At 45.0% G+C, this 22,863-nt stretch overlaps 1 protein-coding gene across 4 annotated transcripts in view; it reads right to left on the bottom strand.

Annotated features, from left to right (window-relative positions):
* Positions 1-22,863, bottom strand: part of LOC109644972 (protocadherin-1-like) — a 434,528-nt gene that overhangs the window by 9,006 nt on the left and 402,659 nt on the right. The gene's annotated exons all lie outside the window — the stretch shown is intronic.

Genomic DNA, 22,863 nt, shown 5'->3' with positions numbered 1-22,863 from the left:
TCCTGTAAACATCTCAATCCGAATTAACTGCCTCATTCCGAGAGACATTTACTTTGAAAGAGCTTCAGGATCCGTCACACAGACGCTGTTTGTGAATATCAGTCCTCGCTCAGTCGCGCACTCAACAATTCATCTGTTGCTGTTTTGTCGCTGACGAGCTCCTGACACGTGTCAGAGTGGAGCGTCTGTCTCCGGGGACCCGTCTTTCAACAGGTGACGTTTACGAATGTGAGACGAGAACAAACAGGAAGCTCACGTCTGTTCAGTCGCTGCGGCTGTAGTGACACGTGATCACACAGAGCTGCATGCGTCGCATCAACAGAAAATATGAAGCATGTGTCATTTATGTGTGTCACATATTGTACTGTACAAATCTACGACTAAAATAATAAATATAACGTGTTTGTACAAACTGTAAATAGCATCAAATGAATCTTGAGCAAGTTCAGAAGCAGAACACATAAATAAATATAATAAACTATTTATAGACGTGTCAATACAAAGATGTTTGATAATTTTGCATATTCACCAGCGTGTATGTACAGAATCTGTGTCGTATACTAATATCATGTAGTAAAACTTCTCCACATACAATCTTAATGTATCAATACACAACAATAACATGGTGAATAAAACTAAACGGGGCCAAAGTGAGTGTGACCTCGTGTTCAGACTCACAAAGTGATCTGTAGCTCTAATGACTGCGGCTCGTGTTCGATCCTAATTAAGCACAAGAACTAATTGGCTCTGATCTGAGATGGAGCTAATTGGCGAGCATGATGGGAGGAAGAGTTTGTGGGGGTGTGGGGGGGGGGTTGTGATGGACTCTGTGAATAAGGCCTTCCTCGGACGGTGGCTCCGCCCCCACTCGCCCTCGGTCCAGCCCCCATCACAGACGCTGACTCAGCTGTTTTTGATTCTCATCAGAAACTTCACGTGATGACTGAAGGTGATTCGTTCATATTTATTTATCTGGAACATTTACGATCCATCAACAGTTTAGTTACTGAGACATGAAGACGAAGATGTCGCTGTGGAAGTAAAGTGTCAGAAAGTTCCTGCAGATTTTCCTGGTTTCAGATAAAGAGGACGAAGATAATGATTTCTGTGACCTCTTCACTTTCCCTCTTCCCCGACCATTAATTCAACATTACAACTCGTACACACACAAAACAAAATCAATAAATATTGGTTATATTTCCATAAAGTTTCATGAGTAAACTCCTCTCAGACGATAGATTCTATGGACGTGTCCTCTGGTGTCGTCCTCAGGACAAACTGTTTAACGCCTCACAGGAAAACATGGCAGCAAAAGGAAATTACGTCCACTGAGGGATAGAGAGATATCACTGAAGCCTTTCTACTCTAAATAAATACCAGTACTACACAGAAAGAAGTTCTGCATGTTTCCACTCCTGCAAATATTTGTGCTGGGGTTAAAAGGCCTGGCACCTCCCTAGTGGTGGTATGCAGTATTGCAGTAAGGAGGAGGAGGTATTACAGTAGGTCATGAGTTTGTTTAGTGTTATTTTATATTTCTTGGTGAGAGGAACATGTGCTGCCTCATCATGACACCGTCAGGTCTTCAAACCGTCGCTGTTGTTCCGTCCAGACGTGGCAGCACAGTTGTAAATTCAGATTTCTCGTCAGACGTTTGGAAAGTTCTGGGTTAACCCCCGAGAGGAGGAAACGCTATCTGTCCTCTCTCCTCTGTTCCTCTGGTGGAGCTTGGCGGCGGCGTCACTGTCAAAGGGCCAAAACGCCGAATTCAAGGTTCCCTCCATTTGTCAAGTCTTTCTTAAAATGGAGGCGCCCTCCTGAGTGTTCTTCTCCCACTATAGCCCTCATCTGCACTCCTGAGTTCCAGTTAACCCTGGGGACCCTCGCTCGCCCTGACAGCCTCTCTCTCTGCATAATACACTCTGCTACCTTGGTCACCGTCCGGTCAAACTAATTAGATTTCAGAGTCCCCACTTGGGAAGATGTCAGTTGTATGAAATGGAAATAATTTCCAGATGAGTATCTGACATTTTACGCTGTCAACTAGAGTAAAGAGCCTGAGCGGATTGGCTCTCCTCTTCCCTTTTCCCCTCCTCCTCCTCTTCTTCCTCCTCTTTGCCGCTCTATCACTTTACTTGTAGAGATATGCTAAATCCTCCAGCTTCCCCTCTCTGCTCAGTCGTCGGTGATAACTCGAAGCAAATGTACACAAAAGAGAGCTTCTCTTTTTTTTCTGCTTCTGCTTGAAGTGTTAATGTGTTTAATTACTTTGAAGCGTGTGTGTATGTGTGTGTGTGTGTGTGTGTGTGTGTGTGTGTTGCAGTAAAAGCTGCAGCAGGAAAAACCTTCAATTAACGCCTTTTCTCTGTCGATGACAATGGCTCCAATTTATCTTATAGGAACAATAGAGGAGAGAGAGAGGAGGTGCGGCTCAAAGACGTCCAGGAGGAAGCGAACGACCTGCTGCTGCTGCTGCTTCTTCCCCCGCCGCAATCTGTGGCGATGCCAGCAGCCCACACACACGAGGACACGTTAGAAACAAGCCACTGCCTCAGACTCATTTAAAGAAGACATCAGACTTCAACATTTAACTCACAATCCTGGTTTTCTAGTCGGTCGCTCTGTCAGAGCAGGTGAACTCCTGTCGGGACTTGACGTGTTGTATGACCTTTGACCTGCAGACGTCATACAAACAATATGTTTTTACCATGTTGCTATAAAACAACCACATCCTGTGTAGGGGGGGGGGGGGGTGTTTGTGTTTGTGAAGGAGACACAGTAATGCAAACACACCATGTTGCAAACCTCCATCTGTATTCATGGCTGCACAGTTCTCACTTCAATGATGCTTACACACACACACTCACACACACACACACACACACACACACACACACACACACAGACACACACACACACACACACACACACACACACACACACACAGTGTTCCTATTAAGATTTTACAATCATCAGTTTAAAAACCTTTTTCCAAATCTCACTTTCTAATGTGATGACTCTGGTAACAACGCGCTCGATTCATCGAAATGTCCGAGATCATCAGAGAGGCAGCCGAGTCTGACGACATAATCAACACAGCACAAATATATTCAGCTCCTCCGTCTGCACCGATGCTTTTTATGATTCCTACAAATGAAAACTGCGTGTTCCCCTTTAGGTACAGTCTGTCCGCCGCTTTGATACTGAGTGAAATATCCCGACAAATATTTGAAGGCTCGCTTAGAAATTCTGTAAAGACGCTCAAACGACACAGGAAAACAAATCCACAGGACGATGGTTTGCACAGAGGTGATGTCGTCTGTCTGTGATCCGGAGGCAGCAGCAGGTCGGGATTTATTTCGGTTCAGATCTAACGATGTTTAGGTTCCGAAGTAGAAACCAAGTTTTAATTCTGACCAACTTCAAGTTGAAGTTGAAACTTCAAACTCAAGCTAATACGTTGTCAACAGTTCTTACATCTGAGTTTTTATTAAACATCTGTGTCTCACAACGTCACGTCACTGTGATAACACTTTGTCAGGAAACTGATGATGAGACTCCAACTATATAAAGATAAAACCTTTTGGATACAAACGCTGCCATCTTGTTCTGATGACGTTATTTAAAGTCTGCGCGGCGATGCTAGTGGATTGGCTCTGCAGTATTCTGGTCCCGCCCAAACACATGTCTGACCAATCATGAGTCAGTCTCAGCTGTCAATCATAACGTCAGTTTAAGCTTCGATGATATCAAATGAATCATTAAAACTAAACTTTCGCTCTGGTCCATAAAGTCGTTACCGTCCAAGCAGACAGTCACACCTCATAGTTTCGGCAGCAGTTATACTCGTCTTCACTCATTAGTCTGTGTACCTGTCGACCCCCCCCCCCCCAACTGCTACACTTCCTCTCTGACACGCATCACATCCTTCCACCAAGTTTCATGGAAATCCATCCGGTGGTTTTGCATAATCCTGCTAACGAACAGACAGACGGACAAAACATGACCTCCTTGTCAGAGGTAACAAATAAATCAAAAATGAAATAAACCTGAGACTGAGGCTGCTGCCGCTCTAATCCAGGTACTGCTATTTCCTTTTATTCCCCCCATCCTCTCTCTCTCTCTCTCTAAGTCTCTCTCTCTCTGACCCCCTCGTCTGCCTCTGTGTGGAAACCTTGCCGGCTCTAATTAAACTTTGGGCAGATTAGAACTTTGCCTTGTCAGTCTTTATTCATGCTTAAACAAGTTATTACTTTTTGAGAAATTAAATTAGCCGGCAATTAATTAATCGACACAGAGCTGGGAAAGAGGGCCGAGGGGAGGAGGGACGAAGGGAGGAAGAGAGGGAGGAGGGGGATGAAAGTGGAGGAGAAGAAAAGGGTGGGGGGGTTGGGTTTGGCAGAAAATGAAGGAAAAGGAGACAGATTCTTCTCAAAGAGCGAAGAAAAGAAAGAAAGAAAGAAAGAAAGAAAGAGGATATTAGATATTTAAATGTCACCTGCTCTTTCACTAATTAGCAGGAGAGAACGATGAAGATCAAAATCATTTGTTTTTTTATTTCAAACATCAACAGCCGATGCTCTCAGATGCCAAACACCCCCCCCACCTCCTCCTCCGCCTCCCCCCGTCTCATACAGAGAAGTTATTAGACAGACCCCCCCCCCCCCGTCGTTTCCTAAATCCAAAATGAATTCGCCCTCTGACTTTCCTGAAGATGCAACAAAAATCAAACAGGCAGAAAAAGAGCGACTGAGTTTCTTCTGGTTTATTTAACGGCGGCAGCTTCTCCTCCTCCTCCTCCTCCTCCTCCTCCTCCTCCTCCTCCTCGGTGGCTCTGACGTTATTTAAATAAATGACCCCGCCTCAAAACATAGACACTCCCATCTGCTTCCTGTAAAGTACAAATCCATTTCCTGCTTTAAGTCCTCGTTATTCGTCCCATCAATTAAACGACAGAGGAGGAAACAGTCGGTCGATGGTGAACATGAGTGTTTATTTGTCTCTGTGCTGTGGATGGAGCTTCGACTGTTGCCTTCCTGCCTTCCTGCCTTCCTTCCTTCCTTCCTGCCTTCCTTCCTTCCTTCCTGCCTTCCTGCCTTCCTTCCTTCCTTCCTCCCTTCCTTCCTTTCTTCCTTCTTGCCTTCCTGCCTGCCTTCCTTCCTTCCTTCCTTCCTTCCTTCCTTCCTTCCTGCCTTCCTGCCTTCCTTCCTTCCTTCCTCCCTTCCTTCCTTTCTTCCTTCTTGCCTTCCTGCCTGCCTTCCTTCCTTCCTTCCTTCCTTCCTTCCTTCCTTCCTTCCTTCCTTCCTTCCACTCTGAAATCATTTACAGTATAACACCGTATTTGATTGGATTTCCTCCTCCCCTGCTTCCTTCACTCAGTCTGTGTTCCTCCCTCCTCTGTGACTCAGCTTCAGTCTCTCCTGCAGTTCAATCACTCTCCGTTAATTCAGCTCAGGTTAATGCTTCAACATCTTCCAGCTGATCAATAAGCAGCTGCAGCTTCAGGATTTGAACTTGTCAATATGGCCGCCACCGTCACAGCAGGCGGAGCAGCAGCGGTATAGCTCAGATAATGATGTGACACGAGGACGGTTCTATCGGCTGAGTGTGAACAGCAGACGAAGCTGCAGCTGCTCAACTGTGACCAGGATTTTATCTTTAAATTCAGGGGATCAAACCTGAATTATCAATGTTTCCACTGTTCCACTGTTCCACTGTTGGTTTGTCAGCAGGATGACACCAAACCTGGCGGACGGATGGAACTTAAAGGAAACAAATTCAGTTTTGTCATGATTCTGGACAAAGGGGCAGATCCAGCAGTTTTTTAATATATTTTTTTCTTTAACATTGTGAAACAAGATTCATTCATTTTTACTGATTTCCAAAAGAATAATTTACAAATCTTGATGAAAAGGTTCAAGACATATTTCGGGAAGTGATGCGTGAAATCATCCATTATCTGAACCTCTTATCATTTAAGGTCCAATCCCAGTCATCAGGAGGCGGCTGCACCAACTTCTACCGAACCCCAGACTTTGGACTGTTGGAGGAATCTGAACCAGGATTCAAACCAACAACTGTGCCACAGCATCAAATTAATGAAAGTCTGGTCTGATTCATTAACTCATCTACTTCTTCTCTGGCCTTGTAAGGTTTGTTATATGAACATGTTTATCACACAGACGTGTTGAAGGATTTCACTGATTTCCTTTCACTATAATATGTGTTTTCTTTTTTGTTCATGCTGATATCGTCATGTATTTTACAGCAGCTTGTTGAGGAAGTGACCACTGATTGAAACCACCATGTTTCCATCACACAGGAATATTTCTCTGAAGCTGACATATTTAATATCTGTGATTTTTGGGTAAGTGTGTCATTGTTGCTGCTGGTGGAAGCTCAGCATGATGTAACGCCGCTGAGCCGCCGGCTCTGACCCGATGTATGTTTGCTTCCATGCGACTCAACCGAGCAGCATCTGTGTTTCCTGCACCGCCTCCGTCTGCCAGGTCGGAGCTCAGGAGGAACACTGTCCTCGACTCTGATTAATTAGCAGCAAACAGCGTTAAACTGGCTCTTTAGCGTCAGGTGGACGAATTAATACGTGAAAAAATAAAAATGTTTTTGGCTGAAGCTCAGAAAAATTAGAGCGATGCTGCTGCGGAGCAGAAAGACACAAAGTAAAGTTTGTATTTGTAGTGTTTTGTATTTGAGGGCAGCGGCTGTGAATGAACCAAAGCTACTGCAATAGAAACTGCCCAAAGCTATATCAAGTACAATAACACAGCAGCTTCTCCTGACCATAAATATTTGACCACTGCACCCTGGTGTGTGTGTGTGTGTGTGTGTGTGTGTGTGTGTGTGTGTGTGTGTGTGTGTGTGTGTGTGTGTGTGTGTGAGAAAGAGAGAGGGGTCATTAAAGATGCAGAGGAACATGGTTTGTGTTTGCTTTGAATGCACAAACTGACCTGAATACACAAACTGTGGCTGGGATCAGAGCTGGCAGCCGCAGCACATCTGCATCTGTTTAACGAGAAGCTCACACTCTTCTCTCATTTTTTATTTTAATTGTATTTCTTTCTCATAAAAACTAGATCTCACTTTATTAATTTCACGCAGCCGCGCTGTTAACAAGGAGAATGAGTGATTGACTTCATTTCTTTTGTCTCATCTGTGGAGATAAATCACCAACAAGACACATCTAGGTTCACGTAGACGAGCTGTTGTCCACAGATCCTTCGTTTGCTCTGCAGAAACATTCAGTCAATGTTCTGGGACAAAGTTTTATAAATGGTTGAGAGGAAAAAGAATCCAGACAGAATAAAAATAAAGAAGCAAATAATGAGCTTCTTATTGTGGAGTTTTCTCGTCTGAGTTTAATATTTTCTCAGAACACCTGAGTCTGTGAGCGTTGTCTCATGGACACATGGGAGTCCATTATCATTCCTCTGTGCGCTGTTCGTCCTCCGATTGGAGGCCTGGGAAGCCATTACTGTCTCAAAACCTGCACCCCAGAGATCATTATCGTCTCTAAATGGACAAGAAGGTGCGTTAATGTTTCTACGTTGACATGAGGAGGTCTATTATCATCTGTATGTGGACACCTGAGTCCATTAACGACTCCATGTGGTCACCTGAGTCTAATTTTGTCCCTACGTGGACACTGGGGGGTGAATTTTAGTCACTACATAGTCATCATCCAGTGCTCATGAGTCCATTACAGTCTGAGTGCAGGTATTTGAGTCAATTGTTTTCTTAACGTGGACATTGTCTCTCTTTTTCCCCACGTGGACAATATTTTCTATCAATAAGTTCATTCATGCTCAACGTTAGCACCAACATGTGCAGAGCCGGCTGTTCGTACCTCGTTAATTTATATTAACAAGTCTTCAGAAAGTTGATAAAAAGATGGATGTATTGTTTAACGACCATGCCAACGTTAATTGCTGGGAACTTTTTGTACATAAACTCAGCATCAGTTACCCTCCAGACGTTTTCTTTTCTTTACGTGGACACTTTATTTCGTCCTTCACAGTTTCTTAATAAACACCTGAGTTTAAGTTTGTGGGTTTACTTCTCACATATGAGTCTGTGGAGCCTCAGAATTCAGAATTTGAACCCTGGACTCAACTCTTCTTCTTCCACAGATTATTTTTGGGGACGATCGTAACATTTTCCAAACAAGAAGCGGCGCTGAAGCCTCGTTCTTCTGCAAAGCTGCAAAGTCCCATCTGATGGGAGTGATGGACAAAACAACTGTAATAAGCTGCAGACTGTTTAAAAGAAACTTCATGTTTCTTCCTTTAAAGTTTCAGCGGAGACAGAGACGTGACTCTTGTGAATTCGCTGTCAGAGCAGACGTACAGACCTGTCAGCGTTGTTTTCCATGCATCAAACGATCACTAATGTTGCAGGTTTAAAGTCTTCCTGTTTACGCCTGTCGCTTGAAGTTAACTCATACACTGGCACATCAAACTGGAAGCTGGGACCAAACCCAGTGACCCTCTGCACGACGTCCCAACTGTAAATAACATCAACCCACCGGAAAATAAAATTAATTCATTAATATATCAAGAAATAAATAAAACCTGAGAAACTGCAGATCAGATCTGAGAAAGGACCGAATTAGCAGTGAGGTGAAATTAATCTGCACAGTGAGAGGAACGCCAATGAGTCAATTATTAATAGTCCACAGGAAAAAAGAGCACACACACACACACACACACACACACACACACTCACACACACACACACACACACACACACACACACACACACTCACACACACACTCGTTCTTCTATTTTAGTGAGGACACTCCTCTGCATCCTTCAGCCCTTCATCCTGACTTTAACCATCACAGCTAAATGCCTCAAACTAACCTGAACCTAATTCCACTAAAACCAAAGCTCAACCCTCAGACTGTCCATTAAGAGACACTGAGGACCGGTCAAAACGTCCTCACTCTGTAGGATGTAGGCTCAGAATGGTCCTCACAAAGACATCTGTACAGTGACACACACACACTCACACACTCACACTCACACTCACACTCACACTCACACTCACACTCACACTCACTCCCTGTGGAATCAGCCTACTATGAAGGAAAAATTCAATTATCCTACAAAAGTGAATAAATTTGCAGCATCACAGCCTGCGGGTGAAGCTCCTGCCACCATTTCTCTGGATGCATTTGGGGATTGTGTGTGTGTGTGTGTGTGTGTGTGTGTGTGTGTGTGTGTGTGTGTGTGTGTGTGTGTGTGTGTGTGTGTGATGAGAACTCTGGCATTATGAGCTGCTGATGTTCCAGTTAAAGCTTCCAACTGTTTCTGCTGCTGTTTAATAAAAAGGAGAAATAGGACATTGACCTGCAGAAACACACAAAGTTAAACTCAGGTAACCACAATTCAAATCACCTCACTGACTAAAGGAAGCAGCAGGAGTAAGAACGTGTTCAGTTCCATCTGATAAACTGGAAACATGTATGTACACATGTAGTCGGGGATGTTTACATGTACTTCACGCTGCAGGAGAACAAAACTGAAACATCTGATACGACTGAGGACAAACGACACGTCTCCACTTCGTCCTCTCAAATAAATATCAATCTAAAATACCTCTGATCAGTTTGGTTTTAATTATAAAGACGGGCTGAGACGTCATGATGGACAGCTGACACTGACTCCTGATTAGTCAAGCATGTGTATGGGCGGGACCTTGATACTGCACGGACTGCGTTCGTATACGAGTAATTTAACCTTCATTTCCGTCCAGACGGAGCGTCGTCCATCTTTATTTAAAGTCAGAATCTACATTTCTCTTTGGGCTTCAGTCTCAGTATCAGACCATGGTTTAGTCAGACGTGTCCTAACGAGGCCACCGTACAGAGATCAACCCTGTGTCTCACCACGGGGACATTTTTTATCCATCTCAAATGTGCGACCGTGTCAAGTCGACTTCAGTTCTGTTAACGCTGCCGCTGCGCTTGCAGCCGTCATCCGAGTGGATTCCTCTCGTTTGTCAGCGGCAGGTTTTTCCTGTTTGCTCACTGATCACTTCTGTCTTTTCTCGACTCCAAACCGATTGTGCGCTCGCCGTGACGACTGTCAGCGGCTCCGCTCCGAGCCACTTCCCGTTTTGATCCGACGGTAACGGTCTACCTCCAGCTGACTGATGCCTTCTCGCATCCCTCCTCACTCGGCTGAGTGACGCCACTGACAGATTGATGCTGACGCGTATGACCGGGCGCGGAAAACAACATGTGACAGGCATGTTGAGGAGCAGGAGTGAAATGACAAGCTGTACAGGAAGTGTTTTGTTGTTTTCAGGTGTTTCAACACAGGCTAATCTCATGGGAAATTAATTTACGGTCAAAGAAACGCCAGCATCGATGTTTCACTGTACGTTCTAAAACAGGAGGATTTCAGGAAATTCAACAAAACAAACCAGAAACCGTTAAAAATAAACAAACAAGAAGAAAATATATTATTTTTTAAAAAGTATTTGTGTTCATATTTTTCCTTTTGATGAATATGAGTCAACGAGTAACAAGCAGAAAACTGGATCATGGTTCCTCATGGAAACACTTGAACATAACGAGATACATTATAAAATAAAACTCTCCTCCTTTTTATGTTTACTCATAAAGTCAGAACACCCCAGAGGTTCACGTCCGTATTTCAACAGTAATATTTTCAAACTGAAACAAACGAGCACGACTCACATCGTCCTGAGGAAGAACTGAAACTGTGCAGAGATAATTCTTCTGTGGAATAAAAAAGATGCAGCAGATAAACTTCTGTCGTTTCCTTCAGTGAAATGAAGTTTACTTTTTTAATGACAGAAATAATGTATGACACATTTTTCGCTCTGGAAATGTAAAAGTAAAAGAACTGGAACGTGAATCGACGCAGGAGCTCGACGTCTCCGAGGAAAAGAAGCTTTACCAACTAAACCGTATGCAGAGAAACTGGTTCAGTGCAGCCAGCGCTGACTGGAAGCAGCTTCCTGCAGGACACGTAAAGAAGTGCTCCACAGTGAAAGACAAAATCAAACACAGAGCGTGGTAAGTAAATCTTTTGGAAGGGTTACCTCGGAACTCAAGCTGAAAATGAAACTCTGGTGTCTTTACACTTTTTATTTCACCGGGTTCTGATTAAAAACTCGCGGCCACTTTCTCTCCTGCCTCCGAGGGTTCTGGGATCAGATGTGTTTGTCTTTTAGTGTCTATGCTGTTGTCATGTTTTTATCTTTCTTAACGAAGTCCACAGGGAAGACAGCTGATGATGACATCAGCTAATGACGATCCCCCGACAATCAATCAATAAATCAATCGTACATGTGAAACAACAGAACTGATGAACCAGAACTGAGCCCAGAGTTAAACAGTCAGACAGTCCATTCACCCGTTCTCCATGTTATTATATTTATATAACACTGAAGTCATCAAGAGTTCAGTACTAACTACTCAACGGACCCGAAGGCAAAACGTCCGTACACTGGATTCCACAGTGAAACACAAACGGGCCCGGGACAGAACCCTGAGCTGCAGCGGAGGAGCCACAGCTACCAGCCTCAGATATTTCTAACAAAATAAAAGTCCTCCAGGTTCAAATACGTGAAAGAGCGACTTGATAGAAACGACACTTTGGTTCCTGCCACAGTTTTCAGGGTCTCTCAGAGTCGGACCGGTGATAACCTTGACGCTCGCAGAATTATAGAAATGATTCATGTTGTTTTTCTGAATTATAATCAACAGCCCGACAGTCGGCTCCGCTCTGACTCTTCACTTTGGTGAAATGATTAGATGACAAGAAAATAACACAAAGAAAGAGCCTTTTAATTTGACATCCACGACGTGGTGGAGGTGAGAACTCTGTCCTCCGTCCTTCTCTCCTTTCTTTATCTCTTCCTTCATTCTAACCTCCTCACATGCAGTTATTTGTGTTTTCTACTTTGCTCTGTTTACAGATTCTTCCCTCCTCTTGTCTGTCTTTCATCCTCTGTCCTTCCTTCCCTTTGTTGCTCGCTCTCTTTTTTCCTCTCCACCATCCTCAGCCTTGTTTCTACCTGCATCTCTCTGCCTCTCAGCCCCAATGTCCCATCAGTCTTTGTTCTTCCTCTCTGCAGCATCGACAGCCAGCGGGAAGGAAGAGGGACCAGACCGGCTGAGATCAAAGTTCACTCTTTCTGTATGGGAGCGATTTAAAAAAAGAAACCGTGGAGGAAGGAAGATGTGCCGGTAGAGTCTGGTGATGAGTTCATCCTCAAGTCCATCTGTGTGTGGAGGCTGATGAAAGCATGAAGACGAAGTCAGGTGGTCTGACTTGGCGATGAAGAGCTCCGACAATCATGTCAGTAAACACAAAAAGTGATTATCTCAGATCTCAGACGATGGTCGGGTGAAAAGCCGAAGCGACCAGAAGGTCCATGTTAAACAGAAACTCTGCGTTCATTTGTTCATCTTCTCACATTGTTTGTATTTGTATCAGCACCAAGTGAAGACTCACAGTTTACACTCATCATCCTGACACTGACTTCATCACACACATTATTATCATTCAGCCACAAACTTTATAATTCTGGGTTTTATAGAGTAAAAGGAAGGAGCAGCTGAACGAGAGAGTTTGTGACAAACGCAGAAACAAACAGAGACTCCAGAGAGTTGACTGTGATTCTCTGCTTCAGGCCACAGCTGACCTCCTGACACACACACACACACACACACTCACACACACACACACACACACACACACACACACTCACACACACACACCTTTCTTTCAGCATCCCACTGCATTTCTCTGAGCTACTTCCCAGGGTGCAAAGATCATCAGAACGCCTGCAGCTAAACCTGAACTAGACCTTACAGCTGTGAGTGTGTGTGTGTGTGTGTGTGTGTGTGTGTGTGTGTGTGTGAGAGTGAATCTGAAAATCTATATGTGAATCTCACAGAGGAGCGTTGACTCATCCTATACCTGTACTGGTGTGTGTGTGTGTGTGTGTGTGTGTCTGTGTGTGTTTGCTTCAATCTATTCTCAACTTTTTTAACTTCTTGAAATAACAAATAAAAAAAACAATGATCATTTTTTTGCAGTGACACGTGTCAGTGAACCGATGCATCATGTACGGTCGGTACTTTACACTTTGCCTGTTCAGCTTAACGCTCACTGCTTTTTATAATTTGGGACCAACCCAACATTGTGTGTGTGTGTGTGTGTGTGTGTGTGAGCTGCCAGTTACTCAGCGGGTGTTAACATAAAAACATCTACAGAACAAAATGAAGTTGGCGGCTCCAGGAGTGATGACACTAACGAAGAACTGTCTCATATCGACGTCACAAACCCACGATGTTCCTCAGTCGGGGAAATTTACAGCTCGTCTCTTTACAACCAAAATATTATCTCATCAAAACAGACTCGTGGATTAAATTCTTTTTTTTTTCAAAAACGTCCAAAAAGTGTCTTGGAAAAAAGAAAAAAACGGATGGACGGACTGAGGGGGGTTCAACCAGTCAGGAGGAGGAAGAGGAGGAAGAGGAGGAAGAGGAAGAAGAGGAGGAAGAGGAAGAAGAGGAGGAAGAGGAGGAAGAGGAGGAAGAGGAAGAAGAGGAGGAAGAAGAAGAAGAGGAGGAAGAGGAAGAGGCTGGGATTTTGTTGTTGCTGATTATTCTATTTTATTACCCTCCCTCTCTCTCTTCATCAGTTCAGACCATCTGTATGGACGGTTTTCTGTGGACGAGTTGGCAGGCGATCAGTGTGTGTGTGTGTTTGTGTGTGTGTGTGTGTGTGTGTGTGTGTGTGTGTGTGTGTGTGTGTGTGTGTGTGTCTGTGTGTGTGTCTGAGTGTGTGTCAGAAAGGGTTGCCAGATCAATAGGCAGCAGGGGCCCCAGTGACTTATGTGATAGATCAGCACTACAGAGCTGCTGGTTGCACTGATAACACACACACACACACACACACACACACACACACACACACACACACTTACGTTCTATTTATAGTCTGTTTAGATTTAAACTACTGCAGAGGGGTCAGAGGTTACACATGAAGCGATACATTCTGTGTGTGTGTGTGTGTGTGTGTGTGTATTTGCTCTTGTGAATGCAGAGCTGGTCAGCATCTTGTTTAAAGAGCGACCATATGTTAGCTACACACACACACACACACACACACAGAGTGATCATGAAAACACACACTCAGTAAGTTTCAGGTCTTGTCAAACTTCTCCGACCGTTTCCGTCTCTGCGCTTCATTTAAATGTTAATTAATCGTTTCCGTTGCTGACGGTTGATTGTTTACTTGTTTGACATCAAATTCAAACTCAGCTGCTTTTTCTCTCACAGAACAAACGTTTGCTCTGTTTTTAAAAATCAGCAGTTTGAATAAAGATAATATGACGTTTCTACTGTCACTACTGTCACTACTGGCAAAAACAAAAGTAAAAGCAGAAATAAAATAGACATCAATACATTTCAGTGATGGTTGTGTAACGATTAGCTTCCTCCTGCTCTACGAATTAATGTTTGCAGCACAGATACACATCGTGTCCTGGGACTCTGATAATGTGAAATTAATTGCTTGACAAAGCTGAACAAAGATATATCTGTGAATAAATATGTTCAAAAATATACAATGTTTAAATTAACTCCCCGGTGGGATGTGTCTAATCTCTGGAACCCCTGGTTGGCAGATTAAAACCAGCGCACTGAGACTGGCTGTGGCGTTTATCAGCGTTCTTCTCTCTGGTTGATTAATTTAAACTTAATACCTGACTTTAGTTTGACTTCTGAGGCAGCCTCAAGTGTGTGAAATGATCTTCTCCACACTTCACTTCAAGCAATTTACATGTATTTAAAGATTTAGGGCTTTAGTAAGTGGACTGTGAAGTGTCAGAAAGATCTTCATCTGTGGAAAAAATATATGAAATGCTCCTTTAATCGCTCTCGTCTTGAAGACAGGGAGCGGAAACAGGAAATGTTTTGTGTGAAGCGTCAGAGTTACCAGCAGACACAAACAAGACAAGTCGAAAAAAAAGAATTAAAAAAGAGAGAAAAGGAAATAAAACGCTGTCAGGGAGCTTCACAGCTTCCTGTCAGTTCCACGACAGCGAAGACGAGAGGAAGAAAAGAAGAATTACGAGGAGGTGGCTGCAGGAATCTTCACTGACCGTCAATAAACACAAAGACGCCAGTCGCTCAGTCACGGAGACGCTCGCAAAAACAGAACTGACAGGAGGCAGGAGGAGCGCGAGGCGTTTGGGTGCAGGGGGGAGGACGTGAAATATTACAACACAGAGACAGAGACTCAAAACAAGAAGTCAAACACGGAGAGTAACTCATGACGGAGACGTGAGGAGCGGCCGCCAATCAAACACGGCGTCAGAAACAGAAACCAGACGGATTCCTGATCGTGTCCCCGCCTACAGATTCTGCACGTTCACAAGAAGAATCTGTTTGTAAAGATTCAATTCAACTAATTCATCGTCTCTACGTTAAAGTTAACGAGGCTATAGATCAGTTGAAACATGTATGTGTGTTAGCACACGTGATCTCATCACGAATACATTTGACGAAGCTTCGACTCGATGTTTCGAACCATAATATCTCTGTTTCCGTTTTTCTAGTCTGCAACTGCTGCCGTCCTCTGATTTCCCTCTGTCACGGCTCGTTGTAGATTCCAATCTCATCTCCAGGTGGAGAAGTTTTCAGCAGCCGCCTGGCGAAGACTCTGCTGAGCTGAGAAATCATCAGATCTGAGGCAGCAGCGCCCGAGAGACGACGGAAAACAAAGAGATAAACTAGAGCGGGACTCACAGAGGTCAGTCGGAGGTTTGGACGAACGATGGCGCCCGCCGATGCTCTCCTGGTCAAACATTTGGCCCGGTGAACGTCGACGCACCACCCGTCCTCTTCCTCCCCCCGCCAAAACACACACAGACACACACACACACACACACACACACACACACACACAGACACACGCACACACACATCTCTGAACGGGTGAAGCGATGCAGAAAATGGGATTCAGGTTTGTCCCTCCACAACCTTCCCTTCGCTCATTTAGATGCGTTCACTTATTCGGACTGAACGCTTTGTACACTCAAATGATGCTGCTGTATCTCTATCACACACACACACACTGAGTTGGAAGCATTTCACGCTCTAAATAGGCCATCATTATTGGAAATGAAGAAACACCTCCCCTTTTAAAGATGCACTTTGTCGCCACATCTCATTTCCACTCGTCCTCTGAGTGTGTTTTATCTTCTGCAAGATAAGCGGGATAAAGAAAGCTTTTATCTGCCGAGTGCTAAGTAGATGAGGAGCCGCGCCGCACGCCCCGTGTATATGCGCTGTGTACTCGACTGGGTAAAGTGAACAAATAAGGCTGATACCAGCTAAATCTAATACTGCTCTGGGGCACATTACACCCAGAATGCAATGTGGCAGATGATTTCTTTGGCGGACGAGATACGACGCAGTCTGGGCTCAAATGAAGCAGAAAGTTTGGACCAACAGAGAAGGTGAGGGATGGAGTGATTCATTCTAACATTGTTTTCTATTGTGTGTCTGTCTGTGTGTGTGTGTGTCTGTTTGTGTGTGTGTGTGTGTGTGTGTGTGTGTGTGTGTTTGTGTGTGTGTGCGATGCCCAGTCGACACAGCGACGGCCTCATCACAGAGGAAACACCAGAATAAACAGATTCACAAATTTACATGATCAAATTCTCGAGGTTCATGAACCGGGATGTGCAACGATGAGAGTCAGCCTGAGCTCCGTCACTCACGGAGCTGATTCTCCTGATACGACTAAAGAAAAGTAGAAGAAATAAAAACCACCAGCCGCTCTGTGACCTTCACGATCCTCCACGCTGACGCACGACGTGACCCTCAATGACTGAAAGCTTCAGATTCGTTGGTGTCGTCACGAGAGGCCGTTAACGTCATTAGACAAATCAAAACTTATTGTGAGGTTGAAACGTCCGTTGTTGTTTATCACATGTTAGCATGTTGTGTTAGCCTACAGCTAAGTGTTTTTGATATAACCGAACGTTGGAGTCACAGACTGATGCTGACGTTACACTCGTGAGGAGTTTTTCAATTTAAACTGAGAATAAGCAGTGAAAGCTCAGTTCATTGTTCTGCTTCTTCCCTCAGAAAACCACTTTATTTTTATACTCAAGTTCACTTTGTCTTAAGCCTCGTAATCTCTTTGGTTTAACATCATTTCAGAACAGAATCACAAACGGAAAACAAGCAGGGCTGAGATGACTCAGTTAAACATTGCGTCAGCTCGGGGAATTTAGTGAATGGAGTAAAAATTCAATTTGGCGAGAGGCGGGGTTCACCGTGGACAGAGCAGCAGCTGATCGCAGGACCAACACACCTTCAGTCTGGAGTTAACTCAGTGTTCGAGACTCCACAGAGAAAGACCTGCGCCAAACAGAACTCAAACCACCAACCTCCTTCCTGTGAGTAAAGATATTTTTTACAAATATCTTCATATATAATAAACCAGTTATTCCCTAATGTAAAGTCTCAGTGCACAGGAGCCAGAGTGAAACACGTCCTGCTCATGTGACAGATGGTTTTCAAAGAGTTGAACACAAACAGTGAAAAGATAAAGAAGAAGTTCATGACTCGTGGACTCTGCACAGCTTTCACTCTCCGCCCTCTGGCAGCCATGTTGGAAGTCAGTGGCTCAGCAGCAGCTGATCGAGGTGCCGAACAATCTGCCGGCGTTCGCGGTTAGCTCAGGCGCCGTTTGATGGGTTTGGACGGGTGCGCTGGGAGCACGTTGGACCTGCTGCTGCCGTGTCATTTCCTGTAGCAGCTTGAACACAAACACTGGCTCTAATAGACCCATCAGCACGGTCAACATAACAACGGGCAGAAAGATTCAAACCAGATGTTCAGATGGCGAGAGCCTCGGATGCTGCTGTGAGGACACAGAGCGCACACCGTCTCCCTCGGCCGCTCTAATTGTCTGGCGCTGACCGGAGCCAGGTCGTCAGAGTCACCTCCACGCTCGTTAGATATGGAGATTTACAGGAGCGCGGGGAGCGTCTTTTATTCTTTCGCATCATTTTATTTGACCTTTACGTTTCCAGGACGTTCTCAGTTTAAACCAGTCTGGAGAGAATTCTGACCACGAACACGATTAAAGAAAAACTGAACAACACACCAAAAGAAAAATGAAGACGAGATCAAATATTAAATACGCTGGTTGTTAAAACAAGTCCTGCACTTTTTACCTCTGAGGTTTTGTTCTGTTCTTTTGTGGAGCTGAACAAACGTTAAGTTTCTGAGTTGAGTTAGATTCTTCATCAAAATACTCAACGTTATATCTGATATATTTTCATTAATACACTGAATGTAATGAGATGTAATGAGTGTGTATGTGAGGGGGCTGAGCTCTCACCTGGTTGATCAGCTTCACACACTGATTCATCAAACTGACAGAACAACATGTGACACAACTGTGAGCTCATCCTGGAGTTTGTTCATACATACAAGTGTTTTTAAAAGTGAATTAACCAGTGAGTGTGTTTGCACCTTGATCAATTCTTAAAAACAATATACAATATAAACAGCATCACTGTTTTTTAAATTATGACTATCATCTTATTTTTACAATTTTTTTAAAGGTTGATATTTTTTAATAATCGACAACATCATTATATTATAAATACTATTATAGTTTTTATATTTTAGTTTTCACAATAGAGTCCATCGTGCTTACGGAGCTGCAGCTAGAAACTGAACTTAACCTTTAAAAGCTGCTTGAGTCCAACAACTGTCGTCGAACAAAAGGAGAGAAATCCCTCCACTCTCCTCCAGAGGTGATTACACGAGAGTGGACGACACGTCAGGTCTCAGCTCAGGAGTAATTTAGTTCTGCTCTCTCCTCAGCGCTGCAGCCGACGTGTCCGTTAAACTCCCAAAATAAGTCACATGCTTCAACCTCCGCTGCATCTTTGACCTTTAGAGGTCAGCCCAATCATTTCCGTGTTTAATATCCATCACTGTAGCCGTTTCCTCTGACCCAGTGCATGCTGGGATAGGCTCCGTCCTGTGACCCTGACCGGCATAAAGAGGACCGCGGTGGATGGACGGATCATTTCAATGCTAACTGAATTAATGACTTCATAAAATGTTTCTAAATGCACAGATTAAGTGATCGATTATGGAGCGGAGCTGTAAAGTCTATAATCACCTGCAGCCCCGGTTCTCCTGAGCACATTAGCGGCGGAGCTGCGACTCCGTCAGCAGACACGTTGACGTGAGTAAATGTGGAGAAAGAAATGATGGAGGCAATTGAAGGAAAAACTCTCGCTGCCATGCCAGTGAAATGATGTGGGCGGGATAATGAAGGGACTTTTATGCAAAGCAGCGGGTTTCATGGCGAAAGACTTGCGCTCGCTCGTCTCTGTGAAGCCATAATGATGCATGAAGGGCCCCTTCGTGTTTTTGACATGATTGTGAGTGATTTATTGGCACCCCATGTTAATTAACATCAGATTATCTTCTCCAGGAAGCTGTGAAGTCTCACGTCGCTGCCGCTGCCACAGCCGACGTGGCTGGAAGTTCACCGCTGCCGCTGAACAATGCAGACAGGAGCGACTGGAGGGCTCCATTAGCACCTATCCATATGTCACACAGCAGAAGCTTTGGTTCCCACTGCATCAGCTCCACCATCAGCCAGGCGGCTCCATTAAGTTCACGGTGTTTCACTGAGAGTCGCCTGCACAGCTGAGCCGAGCGAGCTGCAGAGACTCATCTGAGTCAACAAGGCTTTTGAATTTCAACTCTGGTTCTGCAGCAGTTTGAATTATATTCTGAATTTGAATAAACACACTCATCAACATTAGTTCAAAGACCAGAACCAGACCCTGAATATCAGGACGTTTGTCCGAACAGGTTCTCAGGTCGTCTGCAAGTTCTCACACGACTCAATCAACAGCTGCACACATCTGTCTCATTCGACTCCCTCACATCCTCACGCAGCCTTCAGGCCTGAGCTCCACCTGCTGACATGGTTTATCTCACTGGTGCAGTTGGTGAATTTTGAGTCTGGTTACACTTTGAAAGATTTCTGGTCAAAATCTTCTGGTGGGGGGTTCTGACGCATCGCACCTCGGCTCATGTGCTTCCTGTTGTGAGCCGCTGATCTCAGCACGGGAAACTTGATTAACATGATTAGCTTCATCTCCGCAGCCTGAGCTGGAGCAGCTCTCCCCGCCGCTCTGTCAGCCTGGCTCTCTCCCCACGCCGCCACTTCCCGGCATTCATCACCGGCCGTCCAGCTGCTCAGATCAGTCGCTCGGTCCGCATTATGCAAAATGTCAGCGGGCGGGCGAGGTATAAAAACTGCAAAACAACATCAGTCAGTGTCCCAGGAAGTAGAAACAAAGCGGAGGACGGGAGGAATCCTCCGTCCTTCATGCCACCGATTCACCAAAGTTTCAATTTTTGTGTTTGCCTGAGAGCAGCGGTGGGCTGAGAAGTAGGCCTCTCAATATTTAAGGTGAAGTATAGGAAATGTAAAAGGCTTTGGAGTGTGTTTGATTCATTATTCAGCTCTGGCCTATTCTCTCTCGCTCACTCTCTTTCTCATGCTGCGTGCGAGAGATAACAGCTCGGCTCCACGCTTTAATTCTTTTGCATCGCAGATTAGAAAAGGCAAAAAAAAAACAATCCTGGAGAATATAAGATGCCTTAATTTCTTATTCTCCCGCTCTCCTTTTTCGCTTCTTAGTCCTGTTTGATAAAGAAAAAAAAAATAAAGACATTTTTTAAAAAACGACTCGGAGACGTCGAACATGTCGGCGTCTTGCACGTCTCGGTCGCCCTGATGTAAAATCACTCTGCTCTCTCTCTCTCCGGTTCGCTGCATCTCCTTCTCTTCTTTCATTTTCACATTTTCTCGACATTTACAGTGAAAGCGAGGAAGATTGTTAGTTTTCACCCCGAAGCTCCTCTCAGTGAAAAACAGGCCTCGAGCTGAGAGCGTAAAGAAAAGGAGGAGAAAGCGGAGAGGCTGCCGCTTTGATAGCTACGAAAATAAATGATGAGGAAGAGGTGATGAAGCTGGAATCGCCCTAACCTCCCTGTCATCGTTGTCGGTTTAGTTTGACAACTCGTCAGCTGCTCTTTTTTCCTCCGTCTCTTTACTGGGGGATATGCAGAGGCAGTGAGAGCTGAAAAGACAAAATAAAATTAAAAGAAATCTCTCTCACGCTTTCAATCCGACGCATAATTGGCTTCCTGGATTGGCTTCAACCACTGGGGGAAATCTCTGACAAAACCATACATAAATAAATCCATTCTCCCGTGTTTTCTGTTTCCCCGGCTGCCTGCAGAAAAGACCTCGTTATATATGGAAATGAGATTCTTCTCCTCTCGCTCAGCCACTCGCCGCCACCCCCCCCGAAGCCAAACGCCTTATTGGCTCATGCCCATGCAAATGCAGGCCAGGGCTGAGGATCCGTGCACAAAGGAGATACTATGAGAGCGAGAGAGATAAGGCCAGGATGGAGGCCAAAGAGAGAGAGAGAGCAAGAGAGAGAGAGAGAGAGCATCCAAGAAAGTGATTGAAAGAAAGAAATCGGAATCAAACCGTGTGAAAAGCGAGATGTGTGTTTGTGTGTGGGACGACGAGTGGGAATCTGATGAGTGACAGAAAAGTGCAAGAGAGGCATCGCAGCAGTGAGAGTCAGTGAACACACACACACACACACACACGTGTACAGTAAGTGCACATGCAGAACACACTGACCCCATTTCATCCTTGTATCGTCACACAATCTGAATCTGAATCTTATCTGGACGAGGAAACGCTCACAGCAACGCCGCAATCGTCTCGACCAGACGACGAACCTGCCGTGTTTAAAAGACGTGGACAGGGCCGCTGCGTTTAAAGAGCAGGTCACAGATTTAGTGTTTCGCTCCGATAACGATGTTTAAAATAAGGATGAAAATTGATGCAGCAGAACGGGAAGCAACCAGACTTTATATTTTTGTTCTCCACAGTGAATTTTAGCTAAAGGTGAATTGAGTTGGGTCATCAGCAGTGACTTCCAGAGAATCAGAGCAGTTTGTAGAAAGGCTCAGAAAAGTGTTCGCTCTCTGCCACGAAGGAACTCGTCCAACAGAAGGAAGCTGCGTTAGCTGTGGTTCCATTTCTTAAAGCCCCGCCCCTCCTGTCATCGCAAGCTGCGTGTCAACAAGCTGCAGACGAGCACTTCCTGTTAGAGCTCTGATCCCCTCTCACCAATAACCGATGTACCCTTGAGCAAAGCGCTGAACCCTAATCTGTCCCAGTGACGCTCAGTGACCAGCAGAGCAGCTTCTCTTCCTCCTCACAGCGTTGAAGTCCGGCACAGAGCGAGCGCTGTGCAGCAGAAGGACCGCCCCCTCAGGTAGCTTCCCTAATTATCAGCGACGCAGGACAGGGGCGTCAGCGGCGTCCTCCCTGCCGCGCCAAGGGAAGCGTACCAGCACATCGTGGGCGTCACGAACTCTAAGATGAGGACGCCACACAGCGGGCCCTCAGAGACCCCGCCACCGAGCGCTGGAGGGAGCGAGCGGACAAACAGTCCTCGTTAAGGTTACCGACTCTGCTGGTGACACGCAGATGACAAGGACAATTTACCGCTCGGCTGCGTCTCCTTGTCATTGAGCAGACGGAGAAAACACACACACACGCACGCACGGTGGAAATTAAGTTTAATAAGAGAAGATGAAACTTTGTGATCCCTGCGGGGAAATTAGGGAGGTCACAGCGGCGGAGAGGGAGAGAATACACAGATGAAAATTAAGAACAGAGCACCTTGGAATATTCACGCTCTGCTGCGATACT

The sequence above is a fragment of the Paralichthys olivaceus genome, chromosome 9 (assembly GCF_024713975.1).
Source record: "Paralichthys olivaceus isolate ysfri-2021 chromosome 9, ASM2471397v2, whole genome shotgun sequence".
Classification (NCBI taxonomy): Eukaryota; Metazoa; Chordata; class Actinopteri; order Pleuronectiformes; family Paralichthyidae; genus Paralichthys; species Paralichthys olivaceus.
Note: the sequence above shows the minus strand (reverse complement) of the source record. Positions and strands in the feature narration are given on the sequence as shown.